Source organism: Lithobates pipiens, unplaced genomic scaffold (assembly GCF_037356315.1).
Source record: "Lithobates pipiens isolate NorthernLeopardFrog02 unplaced genomic scaffold, aLitPip1_a1.2 Scaffold_3, whole genome shotgun sequence".
Classification (NCBI taxonomy): domain Eukaryota; kingdom Metazoa; phylum Chordata; class Amphibia; order Anura; family Ranidae; genus Lithobates; species Lithobates pipiens.
Window position 1 is genome coordinate 176,136,053 of NW_027507790.1, and position 12,308 is coordinate 176,148,360.

Sequence of the window (12,308 nt, forward strand, 5' to 3'; positions counted from 1 at the left end):
ACAGTGTATGTGGTTTTCGTTCAGAAATTACATTGATGTTAACCACTTTGCACCCGGCCAATGCATATATAGGGCCGGGTGGGAGCCGTCTACTTCTGATAGGACGTTCAGGAACATCCTTCAGGAGCGGGATCGCGCGCGTGCGTGCCCGCGCAGCGGCGCGATCCCAATAAGCTCGTGTCACCCGGACACGGCACATCTCAGATCGGCCGGAGGGCTCTGTGATTGACCCTCCTGATCACATGACGGCCGTGTCCAATCACGGCCGTCATGTGATGTAAACAAACAGCCGGTTGCTAGGCAATCGGCTTCTCCTCTCCTCACACAGAAGTCATCGCTGAGGAGAGGAGAGCAGATCGCTGCAGCCGGCTGATGATCAGTGAGTATGAGCTGTTTTTACAGCTTTTTACTCACTGATCATCAGTCTAGTGTAAACACACAACACACCACACAGTGTAAACACAGTCCCCACATATGTCCCCATAACACACATGTCCCCAAAACATACATGTCCCCAAATAATAAAAACACATGTCCCTAATAATAAAAACATGTCCCCCACATATGTCCCACTAAAATCACTTGTCCCAATGATTATCTGCACACATATGTACGTGATCACCTGCACACATATGTACATGATCATTTGTGTACATATGTCTGTGATCACACAAACCAATTATTATACACTTAACTGAATTTTTTTTACCAAAAACATGTAGCAGAATACATTTTGGCTTAAATTTATGACAAAATTAGATTTTATTGGATTTCTTTTAAAATAGAAAAAAGAAAATATTGTTTTTTTTCCCAAATTTCCGCTTTTTTTGCGCTTATATCGCAAAAAATAAAAAACGGAGTCGTGAATAAATACCACCAAAATAAAGCTCTATTTGTGCGAACAAAATGATAAAAATTGAATTTGGGTACAGTGTAGCATGACCGCGCAATTGTCACTGAAAGCGCGAGAGCGATGAAAGCTGAAAATTGGGCTGGGAAGGAAGGGGGCAAAAGTGCCCTGTATTGTAGTGGTTGTTAAAAACAAGTGAAAATTTCAATCGTTCTTTTATTCAGCGAATGTACAAAGATTTTTCATCTGAACATTCTCGTCTAAAAAATGATTTGTGTAGCCAGCATAAGGCTCGGTACACACCTATGCAGTTTACTTTTGAGCTGTTTCTGCAGTACTTTTTGCTGTGCGCTTTGGTTTTTGCGCACGTGATTTTGCTGCGATTTGCGTTTTTGCATTTTTTTTAGCCAATTTGTTGTTGGGCAGATTAAAAAACACAAATTGCTTCAAAAACAGATTACATTCAACTCCATTGAAGCATATTGAACCAAAAAAGGACTGTTTTGCATTTAAGCTGCGGGTGAAAAAAACAGATGTGAACGTGTCCCATAGGAAACCATGTAAATGAACTGTAGTACGTTTCTGCAAATAACACCAAAAAACACATAGATGTGAACCAGGTCTATAATAATGGGGTTGAGAAGGCTAGGGCTGGTCCTTTGTGGTGCAGGGAGGAGCGGATAGTCACTACTGTAAGGGGTTCATTTTTTTACTGTAGAACTGTGAAAATAATATTTACAGTGGCAATTGTTTGCTCTTTTTGTACTTTATAAGGCTCATTTTGTTTTTTGTTTTTTTTAAAAGAAAAGAAAGAATTCCTGTGGGGTTTTCTGGCAGCAAGAAAGGACAATCACTCTGTAAAAGTCAAATAACTATTTTCATTATCAAAATCACCTGTCAAATGACATTAGAGTACAACAAAATAATTAAAATATGAGCTCTGGTGTACAATAGTGCGGAAAAAATTAAGTGCAGGAAAATAAATACATATACATAATACTTTCAATCCATTGAAATGGCAGTTTGAATTAAGGTCCCTACAGTATAAATGACTATGTAATTTATACTGTCAGTCTGTAAGCCGTAATGATATGCTGTAACAGCTGGCAACCAATCACAATTGCCTGATCTGATACAGTAAACTGATTTTAAGTCTAGCTGCTATTTATTGTATGTCTCAGAGCAGGTGGAGGGTGGAATTGCATAGGAGGTGGGGGGCCCAAGAAATTTTTTGCCCAGGGTCCAATCAATATTAAAGACGGCCCTGTACACACTAGTAAAACACACTAGCTCCACACTCATTTAAAAAAGGGCCAAGATATATCCCTGGAAACTACAGGCCAGTTAGCCTAACATCAATAGTCTGCAAGCTCCTGGAGGGGATGATAGGGGAATATATACAAGATTTTAGTAATGAAAACAGTATCATTAGTAGTAATCAGAATGGATTAATTTAAAAATTGTTCTTGCCAGACCAATCTATTAACATTCTATGAAGAAGTGAGCTGCCATCTAGATAAAGGAAGGCATCATGGCAAAGAGGGGTGGGGGGGTCAGCCTGTTGGTGCTCAGATCATACGCCACATATTTGGTTCAGATGGTGTCAAGCGTGTGTGGCGGCAACCAGGTGAGGAGTACAAAGACAAGTGTGTCTTGCCTACAGTCAAGCATGGTAGTGGAAGTGTCATGGTTAGGGGCTGCATGAGTGCTGTCGGCACTGGGGAGCTACAATTGATTGAGGGAACCATGAATGCCAACATTAACTGTGACATACTGAAGCTGAGCAGGATCCCCTCCCTTCGGACACTGGGCCGCAGGGCAGTATTTCAACATAACGACCCCAAACACACCTCCAAGACAACCACTGCCTTGCTAAAGAAGCTGAGGGTAAAGGTGATGGACTGGCCAAGCATGTCTCCAGATCTAAACCCTATTGAGCATCTGTGAGGCATCCTCAAAGGGAAGGTGGAGGAGCGCAAGGTCTCTAACAATCACCAGCTCCGTGATGTCGTCATGGAGGAGTGGAAGAGGACTCCAGTGGCAACCTATGAAGCTCTGGTGAATTCCATGCCCAAGAGGGTTAAGGCAGTGCTGGAAATAATGGTGGCCACACAAAATATTGACACTTTGGGCCCAATTTGGACATTTTCACTTAGGGGTGTACTCACTTTTGTTGCAACCGGTTTAGACATTAATGGCTGTGTGTTGAGTTATTTTGAGGGGACAGCAAATTTACACTGTTATACAAGTAGTACACTTACTACTTTACATTGTAGCAAAGTGTAATTTCTTCAGTGTTGTCACATGAAAAGATAGAATAAAATATTTACAAAAATGTGAGGGGTGTACTCACTTTTGTGAGATACTGTACATGGGACTGCCGGAATGTGGATGCAGGGAACACCTAGTCATCCTGTGCAGGCAAAGATGACCTTTCACACAGAGGTATGCATAGATAATGAATGAGGCCTAATAGATACATCAGCTAAATGTTTCTTTTATCTGGTAATACGCCTGTTTATGTATTTTCAAAAATCTGAAACCTTGTTCATGTTAGAAGGTGTGCATTATCCCCCGTGCATATCTCTCCTAACCAGCAAGTAAAAACACTGCTACCAATCCCAGTACTATAGTGGCTGAGTGTTTTCCGTGCCCTCTGATCTGTCAGTTCATATGTATGTCACGGCATCTGTGTCCCTCGCCAGACAAGCTCTGATACGCCAGCAGTGATTCTGCCTGGGTGAGCAAGCTCTATAAAGCCCTGAGCGAATGCACTCATTAAAACACTCATGCAGAACGGATATTGAAGTGGAAAAGAATGTCCAAATAAAACAAAAATGTGGCCCGCACTCCTGCCTGAAAATATAAAATACAAACTCCCTCCAAACTCAGTGCAGGCACTGAGAACACAAATCCGACAAAGATGGGGGTAGAACCTGTCGTCGTGAAATAAATGAATGATCCACATTTTTTATGGGCTTGTCACTTAGTCTCAGAAACTGCAGATAGGTTCCACTATAACTATCAACACTAAATGGATGCAAGCCAACATGATCAGTACCAGTAATCTTACAGCTGAACTCCAAATGGATACAAATACAACAGTTAACGGTTATGTATTGATTGCACCATCATTTTTTTTTTTAATGCAGCATGTTGGGAGGAGGAGAGAGCAAAGGGTTGACTTATCAGTAATCTGCTGCTCTTTCAATGTCCAGTCACACGCTGTGCACAAGGAGGTGGCCTGGTTGCTTGAATGTATATTAACCCTCAGTTTTTAAAGTGATGGTAAAGTCTCATATTTTTTTCCTATAAAAAGAACAAACATGTTATACGTACCTGCTCTGTGCAGTGAATTTGCACAGAGCAGCCTGGATCCTCCTTTTCTCAAGCCCCTCTTCTGTGATACTGGCATCTCCCTCCTGTTCAGTGCCCCCACAGCAAGTAGCTTGCTATGGGGGCACCCAAGCCGAGTCACAGCTCCCTGTGTCCATTCAGACATGGAGCCCCTACCCGGCCCCACCTCCTATCTCCTCTGATTGGCTAACCAACTTTGCTTGACAGCAGCGGCAGCCAATGGCACCACTGCTGTGTCTCAGCCTATCAAGAGAGAATCTCAGAAGGCTGAGACACTTGTGGACATCACTGGACAGAGAGGGACCTCAGATAAGTGTTAGGGGGGCTGCTGCACAGGTTTTATCTTAATGCATAGTATGTATTAAGACAAAAAAACTTTCTGACTTTACAACCCCTTTAAGCCCTTTCAGCAGCTGATTTCATTACTTACTGAGTATGCTGCTTCTTCATCGTAGGCTGCTGCATCATCCACGGCTAGCAGGTGAGCGCATTCCGCTGCGGACTCAAAGTGCGCTGGTGGCCCGCGATCATGGCACAGAGAGGCAGAACGGGGAGATGCCGCAAACAAGGTATTTCCCTGTTCTGTCCAGCAACATGACGGATCTACTGCTTCCAGTGATCGGGAGCAGTGATCTCTGTCATGTACTAGTGAGCCCACCCCCCCTACAGTTGGAACATAGTGGGAACATAGTTAACCCCTTGATCGCCCCCTAGTGTTTAACTCCTTCCCTGCCAGAGACATTTACACAGTAATCAGTGCATTTGTATAGCGCTGTATAAATGCCAATGGTTCCAAAATAGTGTCAAATCTGTCAGGCGCAATGTCGCAGTCACGATAAAAATTGCTGATCGCCGCCATTACTAATAGAAAAAATGCCATAAATCTATCCCCTATTTTGTAGACGCGATAACTTTTGCACAAATCAATCAATATACACATATTGCAATTTATTTTACCAAAAATATGTAGAAGAAAACATTTGGCCTAAACTGTGGAAGAAATTAGTTTTTTTTTTTTACATATTTTTTGGAGGTATTTATTATAGCAAAAAGTAAAAAATAATGCTTTTTTTGTTTATAGTGCAAAAAATAAAAAATGCAGAGGTGATAAAATACCACCAAAAGAAAGCGTTATTTGTGGGGAAAAAAGGACATAAATTTTGTTTGGGTACAACGTCGCATGACCGCACAATTGCCAGTTAAAGCGACGCAGTGCCATATCACAAAAAAGGGCTTTGTTAGGAAGGGGTTAAATCCTTCCAAGTCTGAAGTGGTTAAACCTTGTCTACTGTAAGTTCCTGTTAAAGCTGGTGCCATGACCACTGCCTCAGATTTCCTGTTTCTGGGTGATTCCTTGCTGCGCCCTATGGAGAAACCCTGGCATGCAGGGGCTAGAGTTGCGTCTTCCTACACTGTGTGCATCAATACAAACACAGCCTCCTAGCCTGGGTAGCAAGGCACTCCTTTACTCCTTCCCCACCCTATTCCAAGCTAACACACTGGCTCCAGACTACACTGTCCAGTGTTAAATCTTTCCTGTGAAGATGGAAGTTCAAGGAAGCAGCACTAAGAGAGCAGTAGCCAGCAGTATTGAATTTTGTAAACTGCAAGTGCTGTTTAAAGAATTTTAACAAAAACTTTACTGGGAAATATGATTCTATTGTGTTCAATGTGTCAAATTAAAAACCACTGATGGCTTAATATTACTTTAAATGCAAAAGAGGTAAGAATTCACCAACCTGTTTGTGTCGTCTGGGTTAATTTTTGCTGCAGCATATGTACATTTCTCGGTAAGCACTAATAAGTATCATTATGCCCACGTTCACATTGGGCTGATTTGGCATGTGATTTGAAATCGGCGGGTATTGCCAGCAACAGCACAGTCCGAATAGGTGCGACGCACCAATTCCCAAAAGTGGTTCCTGCACTACTTTTGGCGACTTCAGGTTTGAAATCTTGCGAGTTCAGCTCAACTCGCACGATTTAAAACCCGCATCAGTGCGACCCATGGGCTATACCAGAATTACTCTCTCTGCATCACCAGCCCCCATAGCTCCTGAGACTGAGAGGAACAGTGATTATGCTCACCTGGGACACAAGTATGGGGGAGCATTACTAACTTCCAGTATGTGTCATATTGCTTGTCTGTCACTCTTTTGGCTCGTGTAGATGGGAGAATGCAGCAGGTGTTTTTGAGATAATTTTAACCCTTTCACTGCCAGAGATAAAAAAAAAAATAAGGCCTGAAGGTAAGTTAAAAGATGTATGTTTTTTTTTTTTTTCAATTAGAATAATACTTACCTAGGTGGATGCAGCATTGATCTCATGCTGCATCTGCCCCCCTGCTGGCTCTAATGCTCCATACACACGGTCGGACATTCTGACCACAAAATCGGTCGGATTTTTTACAATGGATTTTGGCCAAAGCTTGTCTTGCATACACACGTTCGGAACGAGGTGACGTACAAAACGTACGAAGGGACTACGTAGAGGCCAGTAGCCAATAGCTTTCATCTCCAAATTTTTCTGAGCATGCGTGGCATTTTGTGCATCGCAATTCTCTACACATGATCGGAAAACGTCTGATCGCATTTTGTCAGAAAATTTTAGATCCAGCTCTTAAACTTTTTCCGTCGGAAATTCCGACAGAAAAAGTCCGATAGAGCCCACACACGATCAGATTTTCCGACAACATAATCCGATCTGACTTTTTCCGTCGGAACTTCCGACCGTGTATATGGGGCATAACACTGAGAACCGAGCGAGAAGCATCGCTGATCACTTGGTTCTCAGAGCTCCATGAGCAGAGAGCTGCTGACAGTCAGTCACTACCCACTCCTTGCTCATTGGAGCGCTGAGCTGTGGAGGGGCTGGAGCGGCTGGCTCAGGCTCTCAGAGGCTCACTGAGGGGCTGAGCCGGGTGCTGGTCCAGACTTTATGCTCATGATAACGGCCGAGCCTGGACCGACTCTGTGATGTCAGCAGACAGCGGACTTCAGCCCGCTCTCTGCTGGAAACGGGTCACAGGAGTGCAAAACGAACTTCACTCCTGTGATCCACAGGAGAAGTACAGCCAAATGAGCTTTGGCTGTACTTCTCCTTTAAAGAGTAACCACTTTTGTTGAAAATTAATCATTCCCCTCTGGGTGATCTATGTAGGGATTTTAACAATCTTAGTTGCAGGTTCCTACCTTTTATTATTCTAAAGAGAAATAGCTGTTTGTTTGACTGAGTCCATGTGTAAAGTGGGCGAGAATGAAAGTGATTTAATAATTATCAAACAGCTGCTGTACTTGCAGAATTGTAATAAGAAAGCTGCCAGTATCTGTATCCCTTTAGATGTGATTTCCCTTTAGGAGTATCTGACCAATTTGACATTTATTGTTGCAGGGGATGCCCAAAATCTGACTAGTATCTTAATCCAGACTTCTGGGAAAATCAGTAAAACAATCACGTAGGAAATTACATTTCTGGGGGGCCTTCTGTATACCATCTGTGTAAAGAATGCCTCCAGGTAGCAATATTGCATTGCATTTTACAGAAAATGACAGCGCTGCAGATTGAAAAGGAAAGGTTATTTTTTAATAAAGTTACATTATAATATGACTTTTTCTTCAAGAAAGTGGAGTTACCCTTTAAAATCCCCAAACATTAGGCCTGAAGGCAGAGATCCTAGAGAATAAAATGGTAGCAATTCCAAATTTTTATGTTGCACAGTTTTAACAGGATATCATTAAAATGGTTTATCAAGTGCACATTTTCTGTAAAAAAAAAAAAAAAACACACGTAAGCTAATTTTAGGGCACATGAACACAATATATTACCCCATTTGTGGTAAATATATAAAATCTAGCTATGCCAAGTAAATCGATACCCAGCCTGTCAAGTCTGAAATTTGCATACCCGTGAAAGGTCACCAAACTGCATTACCCCAAACTTTTTCATAGGCACCATTTAAAAGCCCCCACTGGTGGTTAGGTGACTTCTGAGTGCTTTTAATGGCTATGTTTAATATATATGGCTAGTATGTCAACATCTCACTACAGTCTATTTGGATTACACTAATCATTATATAATTCAATTAAATATAATGCATATCATCTTTTTGAGTTTCACTAGTATTATCGCCTTTTTCATTGGGTGTATATTCTTTGGTTCAATGGGTCTATATTGAATACAGTTGTTCACAATTTGGCTATGTTTTTAAGCATATTATATATATTTGTTGTAGGTTTGAGTGGCACTGTTTGGGCTTTAGCGAATCATAATTTTCTACGCCCCTGTTGTCTTGCTGGTTCATTGGACCCTTTCCCATTTTCTACATCTCCCAAAACAGACACCCTGTGGCAGTTACCATCCAAAGGTTTTCTGGCTTTTACCTTATTCTTGAAGCTAATTTGTAAGTGTGATACAGTTGTGCTCATAAGTTTACATACCCTGGCAGAATGTATGATTTCCATTTTTCAGAGAACATGAATGATAACACAAAAACATTTCTTTCACTCATGCTTTAGTGTTTGGCTGAAGCCATTTATTATCAATCAACTGTGTTTACTCTTTGTCTTAAATGTGTTAAATTTCATAATGACAACAAAACTACCCAAATGACCCTGATCAAGTTTACATACCCTGGTGATTTTGGCCTGATAACATGCACACAAGCTGATACAAAGGTGTTTGAGTAGCTATTAAAGGTAACCATCCTCACCTGTGATCTGTTTGTTTGTAATTAGTGTGTGTGTATAAAGGTCGATGAGTTTCTTTACTCCTGACAGACCCTTGCATCTTTCAACCAGTGCTGCACTGATGTTTCTGGATTCTGAGTGATGGGGAAAGCAAAAGAATTGTCAAAGGATCTGCGGGAAAAGGTGGCTGAACTGTATAAAACAGGAAAGGTATATAAAAATATATCCAAGGAATTGAGAATGGCAATCAGCAGTGTTCAAACTCTAATCAAGTAGTGGAAATCAAGGGGTTCTGTTGAAACCAAACCACGGTCAAGTAGACCAATTAAAATTTTAGCCACAACTGCCAGGAAAATTGCTCGGAATGCAAAGCAAAACCCACAAATAACTTCAGGTGAAATAAATTGTTTCAAGATGCACAATAAGGAGACACTTGAAGAAAGATGGCCTGCTTGGTCGAGTCGCCAGAACAAAGCCATTACTACGCAAATGGCACAAAGTATCCCTCTTACAATACGCCAAACAGCACAGAAACAAGCCTCAAACCTTCTGGCACAAAGCCATTTGGAGTGATGAGACCAAAATTGAGCTTTTTGCCCACAACCATAAACGCTACATTTGGAGAGGAGTTAACAGGGCCTATGATAAATGGTACACCATTCCTACTGTAAAACACAGAGGTGAATCGCTGTTTTGGGGATGTGTGAGCTACAAAGGCACAGGAAATTTGGTCAACGTCGATGGCAAGATGAATGTAGTATGTTATCAAAAAATACTAGATGAACATTTGCATTTATCAGCCAGGAAGCTGTGCATGGGAAGTACTTGGACATTCCCACATGACAATGATCCAAAACACAAGCCAAGTCGACCTGTCATTGGCTACAGCAGAATAAATTGAAGGTTCTGGAGTGGCCATCTCAGTCTTCTGACCTCAATATCATTGAGCCACTCTGGGGAGATCTCAAACGTTCAGTTCAAGCAAAATAGCCCAAGAATTTAGAGGAACTGGAGGCTTTTTGCCTACAGCAATGGGCAGTTTTACCATCTGAGAAGATAAAGAGCCTCATCCACAAATACTACAAAAAACTTCAAGCTGTCATTGATGTTAAAAGGGGCAATACACGGTATTAAGTACTGGGGTATGTAAACTTTTGATCAGGTTCATTTGGGTAATTTTTGTTGTCATGCTGATTTAATTCAATCTTAATTTTATTGATATATAGAAAGCAAGATAGAGAAAATGCAAAGTAAGCAAACAGATTAGTTGTACAATGATACTTAATCAGTAGAAACCAGCTTTGTTACAATGGTGTCAAACTATCATGAGGTTAAAGTACGTTGTTGAGCTTCAGATTATCTTTTAGGCCCCTTTCACACATGCGGACAGTATGTCCGTATTTCATCCATCTGTTTGCGGATGAAATACGGACATACATGCATCCCTATGGGGCAGCGGGTGTCTGCGGATGAGCATCCGCAGACACCCGCTATTGTCCGCCTCCGCAACAGTCCGATTCTGCAGACGGAGGAAAATCCTATTTTTCTATACGTCTGCAGAGCGGATCGGATGAACGCGGACAGACGGACCGTGCTCATCCGATCCCCATAGAGGAGAGCGGAGAGCTGACAGGGCGGTCCCTGCACAGTGTGCGGAGACCGCCCTGTCCGCCGCCGGCTCAGCGGGGACAACGGAGCGATCCCCGCTGAGCGAGCGGATCATCACGGGGCGGATCATTACTGATCCGCCCCGTGTGAAAGGGGCCTTAGTCATGCTGATTTAAAAAGAGTAAACACAGTTTATTGATAATAAATGGCTTAAGGCAAACACTAACCTTGAGTGAAAGAAAAGTTTTTGTGTTATCATTCATATTCTTTGAAAAATGGCCAAGAAATCATAAATTCTGTCAGGGTATATAAACTTATGAGCACAACTGTATGTCTGTTTACTATGACGGGCATAATATCATTAATTATTTTGTGGATTACTTTACTATTGTGTTGCTATTTTTGTATTTTACTTTGGTATTTTTACCTTATATGCCTCCACTCCTGGTGAAATGAAGTACTGTTTCATGAAACCCATTGAGACTTGTGGTGCAAGTTCTCCATCTGTTCACTCTGCAAAACTTGTATAATTAATGTTTGAGAGATAAAGATTTTTTTAAATGCCCTTTGAAATATATATAAATATATAAGTAATGGATCACTTATGTGAAATAGACGGATATTAGTAAATCAGTTTTCTGTGATTTTAGTTTTATATGTATTGTTTGTACAAGAAAAATATTTGATCTGTGGATATTTAATAAAACAGAGATGTATTTATATAACATGCATGTACATGCACCTAATAAAGCCCAATGGGCACGTAGTTTCTGTTTCTATATAGTTCAATGGATGGAGATGTGTCTGTCTTTCAGACTGAAACTGAAATTGGGTGACGAGGGTTCTGCAGTGGGTTAGGGGACTCTGCTGAGGACTTGGTGGCCCTGTAGGGAATGAGGAGGGGGGGGGGGGGGGAGACCGGCTGGGGATCTCTCCAGTAGGCTAGAAACTTGGCAGGGGCACAATGGGAGAGTGGAGCACTGCAAGTGCTGGGGGGGCACTGTGGGACACAGCTGAAGGCTGGGGGCACTATGGGGGATGAAAGTTTTGCAGTAGACTAGATGGCACTACAGGCGGCTATGAAGCACTGTGTGAGGTTTGGTGGTACCTTGGGATGTTAGAAGGCACTGTTAGGGTGAGGGCTCTCAAGGGTCTGAAGGTACTGTGGAGGGTTAAGGGGGACTGCTTGCCACTATGGGGGGTTGTGGAAGACTATGGACGCTGGAAAGCCTTATGGGAGGTTAGGAGATCTGCAGCTAGCTGGAGGCCCAGTAGAATGAAGACTGCAGCTCGGCATGGTCAAGTGGTTGAGAAGAACCACTGAACTATAATACTGTCCTTCGCTCCTCCCCCAACAGCTACATTAAAAGCGATATATGGAGAAGAGGGGAGGAACAGAGGAGCTGGGCTAGCACAAACAGTAATTAGGCAACTCCAAATGCAAAAAGGCTACAGGAGATCAGCAGCACTGAGATGCAACAAAGGATGAAGATGGAATAAATTGAAATCAGTCATTTATTAAAAAATAATTGGCAAGTCTTTATTATTCACAGTGCCTTAGCCAACTAAATGTCATCCAATTAGGGTTTAACCCTTTCCCGCCGAGCGTACGCAGATATGCGTACTCGGCTTCCGGGGGTTATACCGGGATGATGCCCGCACCTGCAGGCCTCATCCCGGTACCGTTTTTTGCAGCAGGCGATTGGCTATCCAGGTATAACAACCGATGCGGCTAAAAGCCGCTCGGCTGTTATGCCGGAGGAGCAGGAGGGGACGTCCCCCCCTCCCGCCGCCTCTCGCCGCTTCTA

At 42.3% G+C, this 12,308-nt stretch overlaps 1 protein-coding gene across 1 annotated transcript in view; it reads right to left on the reverse strand.

Moving 5' to 3' along the window:
* Window positions 1-12,308, reverse strand: part of FAM169A (family with sequence similarity 169 member A) — a 127,106-nt gene that overhangs the window by 68,806 nt on the left and 45,992 nt on the right. The gene's annotated exons all lie outside the window — the stretch shown is intronic.